The sequence below is a fragment of the Lathyrus oleraceus genome, chromosome 5 (genome assembly GCF_024323335.1).
Source record: "Lathyrus oleraceus cultivar Zhongwan6 chromosome 5, CAAS_Psat_ZW6_1.0, whole genome shotgun sequence".
NCBI classification, from domain to species: Eukaryota; Viridiplantae; Streptophyta; class Magnoliopsida; order Fabales; family Fabaceae; genus Lathyrus; species Lathyrus oleraceus.
In genome coordinates, this window is record NC_066583.1 from 164294472 (window position 1) to 164300446 (window position 5975).

The following is a 5975-nucleotide window of genomic DNA, read 5'->3' on the forward strand; positions in this document are numbered from 1 at the left end:
GTTGCTGACTAAACAACAGATTTTTTAATGTTTCACCGCAGACTATTACAGTGTCTGTTTGACTACTCACACTCTACAGTATGTACTTTTCTTCTACGAGCTTCTCCAAAAGGTCATTGAGTTAGTGCAAGGCTTGAAATAGCATATGGTGCAAGAAGCAAATATGACAAGAACCATAAATAGATCACAGAAGTGATATTTGATGGGGATATAGCATAATAATAAGTTATTGGTATTGGTATCCAATGTGGTTGATGAGTTGCAGTCTTCTTAAATGAAGGTAATTTAATAAGGCATACCACATGGGTATGTTCTGTTACTTCCACGTGTTTCTATAAACGAGAATCCTCGATGTCTCTAGTTTGACTTTGGTCTCTGGAATTTGTGTTTTGCTAGCAGCTGTCTATTCTTTTTAACTGCCATTTTTTCAAATTGAGATTCTCCAAAGACAGTGCCTTTGTTTATGCAAGCTGAACCCAATTTAAAAGGCACGTATTCTCTTGCAAAAAATAAATCTCAACTCAAGAAGTATGTCGGCAACTGATTATGATAAATTATACATTTCAGTCTCATTCATTAAATAGAAATGCTACTAACAATGATCTCGTCACTTCAAAACATGTTTCACTAGTATGTAATGGTGCCCAATAATTTTAGTGTGACTCGCACTGAATTTTATCCGATCATTAAAGTTGAAAAGAATGTTACAAAGTGTATTCTAGCATTTTTGAAGATGATCCAAATGCATATATAATGACCTAGATAAAAGCCATAAAGGATTAATATATATACCAATTAGAAGTGCCTCACTATCTTTGAAAAAAAAAGTTTGTGTAAATTTTGACTCATCTCATTTAGGCCAATATATATTTTAGTGGATTGATTGAGGATCGGAGATTTTCCTATGAGAGAATGTGTTTTGACAATCAACTTAAATAGAGTTCTAACACTCATACATCACAACGGTGTGTCTTTTAAGACCGATATTGATGTAATTTTTAAGGGAATTGATTTTGTTATTCAAATTTTGTTTCCTAATATTAAAACCATTGTTAAAACTATTATTAATTTAGTCATTAAATAATAAATCATCATAAAAATTGTCGTTAATTTAGTCGTTAAATAATAAATTGTCGTTGAAATTGCTGTTAATTCAGTCGTTAAATTGTAAAAATCATCGCTAAGTTGCAGAAGAGATTAAAAATATGAATGAAATTTTTTAGAAATATCATTTTTTAAAGAAAATATTTTACGAAACTAAAAATAAAATTTGAGATATTTAAACATATTTAACCTATATTAGAAGAAATATTCATTATGAGTGTTATACTTAAATCCAACTGAATTTTTTTTTATAATGAATAGTATATATTTAATGTTGTAAGTTGATATAGAAATGCGTGTGGAAATCTGAAAAAGAAAAGATTAACTAGTATATGGATTTTGCATTTGATAAACTGAACAATTTAACCCAACAATTTGCAGCTAACACTAAAACGTGTAGATCTATCCAATCCTTTACAATAACAAACAACTACAATACACACTACACTAATTTAGTAAAGAAAATAGTAAGAACCAATTACTTCATAATACAAGAAAGCAATGTGTGTCATCTAAGGTAACACAGAGTTGGTGTAGATGTAATCTTCATTTTCCAAATCAGTTTCTTCATTCTCACCATTTTCTTTCTCGCACTCAACTCCTTGTTTTTCACACTCACCTCTTCTCTGCAACAACAAACAACCTTAATCAATACTATAACAGCTTACAATTAATAAAAAGAAATAGAAAGTCTTAAAACAAAGTTTCAAATTCCAAAAAACTCACAACAACAACAGTGGTAGAATTACTTCCAGAGCCACCACCTTTCACAACTCGTCCGTTGACCACTGCTTCTCTTTCAACAACACATGTAACAATGAAGATGAAAAAAACGAAGAGAAACAATGTTGCCTTTGAGAGTCTCATTTTTTCGTACCTGCTCAGAAATTTACTTTGAGGTTATAATACAAATATCATATTATAGCACCGATTATATATATGTTTGTATTATATTCATATATATTATAAATAAATAAATTATATTAAAATTGAGAGTTTGAGGTTGGTTTTGGACATGTCTCTGAATTCCTAAGCACAAAGCTCGACCCTCGATGATGTGGGTTGGCTAATCTTGGTGTTTTCTCATTTTAACTAAGTGGAAGATATGCATATAATCCTCTCAAAAAGATATGTAGGACACACAAACTATGTATTCAATACTATAAACAAAACAATTCTATAGTAAGATTTAATTGAAAAATTTAAAGCATATGATATATTAATAGTCATATTATCAAACGGAACCTAACTTTTGTCATAAAAAATAAAAGAGGTGCTATATTTTAACTTGATTGATAAGACAAATGACATTACTAATATAGAAGAGGATGTGTCTTGTTGTATTATGTCTAGCTATGTGGCATATTTGTTTGATAATTTCTCCTTTCCATGAAAGGTCGTTTTTGCTTATATATTATGCCTTTTCAATTCATGGAAGAATCTAATTTGAGGGAACCTTCATTTTAGTATTTGAATGTGTCTAGCAGTATCATTTTATGATATTTTTGAATATACTTAAGATAATTATAAAATTACATAAATCAATTAAAATTTATATACAGTGAATTGCCACTCGTAATGCTCTTTTTTTTTTCTTTAACACTACGGGAAGGCTAAATTTGAGACGGACAAATTAGAGGGTGAGAGTCTAAAATCTTGACTTGTTCCGAACAAAAATATGGGCAAAACAAACATGTCCAATGAGTTGAGTCCGTTTTATTAACCCCTATTTAAAACCCGCACAAAAATACTGACAAAACAGACATGTGTCCAACGAAATGAATATGTTTTGTCACCCCTATTTAAAATCCTTACTTTAGCAGTCTTGACCATGGGATGTCCCATTCATGTCATAAAATTCAAAAATGTCTTTATTGGTGTCTAAAAATGCATCTTAGAACGTACATAAAATCACACCAACCATTGTAATTTAATAACACACTCAATTTTTGCTAAAATTTGGTTTGAAGATGCATCTTCGTAAAGTTTTTGGGATGAATCTAGAGACACATCTCCGTAATATCTTTGAAGTCATTTTAAGCTATTGGAAGCGTATTTATTGCACATAACATAGAATATTTCAGATATGCATCTCACAAAATCCCTCTGAATGCTTTCTAGGCACCAACATTGTCATAACATTGACATTATTCGATGTCAACTTATATTTTAGGTCATAAAAACACATACATTAATTGATTCAAACGTACTACAAATACATAAAAAGTCATACATTAATTAAATTAAATTCAAAATATATCGATTATACATAATTTGTTATAAAAATATAAAAAATAATACAAACAAACATAAACTACTGGATATGTCTAACTCTCCGGTTTCTCCTCCGCATGTAGAACAAGAAATTTTGTGCCTCAGTCATAATGTGTTCTACGAGGGTCAAATGGGGAGTGTTTGCCTAAAAAAATTCAGCCTCTATGCCCAATCTTTCCATATCCACAATACACTAACATATCGATATCACGTCTTGGGTGTGGTCATCCCTAGACTCAAGTCTCTCCTGATTAGATGGTCTATGTTGTCTTCCAGGATCATCTGGTGTTATGATAGGATGTGACACCCTATCGAACCATATGATGTTGTTGTCTGCATAAGCCCATTGTACATGATGTGTTGTCTTCCAGGAGCATTTTGTTGGTTCTATGTATTGACATCAATTTTGGTAAAACTTAAGTGTTATCACAAGAAGTCACGCTTGTTGACTTGACATGTGATATCAGCTTTCTGTAGGTTGATATGGTTGTGCATGATTTATTCAAGATGTCAGACCCGATGTTACGACATGTGCATACAGAACATTCAGTCTGAATGTTATGTATTTTGTTGTTGCGCTTTTCATGCAAGTCTGTGTGTACTTATGTGTGATGATTGCATGCGTTATTCAAGGAGTAATTCTATTTAAAGCCAAAATATTCTGTTTTTCAAAGAGGAATGATTTGTTACTAATTCCTAGGGAATACGCGTTAAAAAGAATTAGGGTTTCATGTTGCCCAGACCCATTCAGAAAGCTTCTATTTAAAGACCTTGTGAACCCTGTGTGATTGTACATAAAATACGAACGTTGAAGTGAGTGAGTATTAGGGTTGTTAGCCTAATGTACGTTTGTGAATTGTGAGCCATTCATTAATCTTGTAGATGTGTGAATTGGATTGAGTTTTGAGTTGTAATTTGTCCACTCTAAGCTTTGAAGTATGAGTGTATTTGTTTACTTGATTGAAGCTTTTAAGCAAGATCAAGTGTGTGTCCTTGAAGTGTGTCTTCTTTCTTTATGGTATTTGTTCTAGTATCACTGCTGTGATTGAGGGGGAGTGAGTAGGTTCTCATATCTAAGAGTTCTTAGATAGAAGTCACACGGGTAGAGATTAGGTGAAAAGACTGTAACTTGAAGTTGTTTACTGAGAGTCTTTAAACTAATTCTGTTTAGTGGATTTCCTTCCTGGCTTGGTAGCCCCCAGACGTAGGTGTGTTTGCACCGAACTGGGTTAACAATTTCCTATGTCGCTTTTCAATTGTTTAATGATTTTTATTTTGTTTATATTTCATCTATTGTTCAGATGTTAGTGTCGTGACATTACCTTCGACATCTCATATCTGATATCAAAATTTCAATTGGTATCAGAGTAGGCATCCTGCTCTAGTTCTGGATGAGATCTTGGGACATTACTTTCTGGTACTATGGACATAGACGGAGGATCTATAAACAGACCACCAATTCTTGATGGATCTAACTATGACTACTGGAAACCTCGGATGGTAGCCTTCTTGAAATCTTTTGACAATAAAGCTTGGAAAGCTGTTCTAACAGGCTGGGAACATCCATTCATTACTAAGGATGGAGAAGCCATAACTGATAAGAAGCCCGAGGAAGAATGGACCAAAGAGGAGGATGAACTAGCTCTTGGAAACTCTAAAGCATTGAATGCTATATTCAATGGGGTTGATAAGAACATCTTCAGACTGGTGAACAATTGTGAGGTGGCTAAAGATGCTTGGAATATTCTCAAAACCACTCATGAAGGTACCTCGAGAGTGAAGATGTCTAGATTGTAGCTGCTTACTACTAAGTTTGAAAATTTGAGGATGAAAGAAGATGAAAGTATTCATGATTTCCATATGAATATTCTTGAGATTGCTAATTCCTTAGGAGCCCTGGGTAAGAAGATGTCCGATGAAAAGCTTGTGAGGAAAATTCTCAGATCACTTCCTAAAAGATTTGCCATGAAGGTGACAACCATAGAAGAATCTCAAGATATCTGCAAGATGAGAGTGGATGAGCTAATTGGATCCCTCCAAACATTTGAGTTGGGAATGAGTGATGGATCTGAAAAGAAAGTCAAAAGCATAGCCTTTGTGTCAAACACTGAAGATAAAAAGGAAGAAAGTAGTCAGGATACTGATGAAGGTATGTCAAATGACTTAGCGTTACTTGGAAGACAATTCAACAAAATCCTGAAGAGGATGGATGTGAGGTCAAAGTCTAATGTCAAGAATAACTCATTTGAAATCAGTAGGCCCAATGATGCTGGAAGAAGAACAAAAACTGAAGAAAAATCCAAACAGGGCAAAGGAATTCAGTGCCATGAGTGTGAAGGGTATGGTCACATTAGAGCTGAATGTGTGACCTATCTCAAGAAATAGAAGAAGAGTCTTGCTGCTACTTGGTATGATGATGATTCTGAAAGTGAAACAGAAGGAGAATCTTCCAATTTTGTGATTGCCTTGACTGGGAAATGGGATCTTGATGAAGACTCTAGCGATGATGAATTAACCTTTGATGAATTAGCTAATTCTTACAGGAAGTTGTGTTTCAGAAGTGAAGAAGTGTGTCAACAAGTGGAGAATCAGAAGAA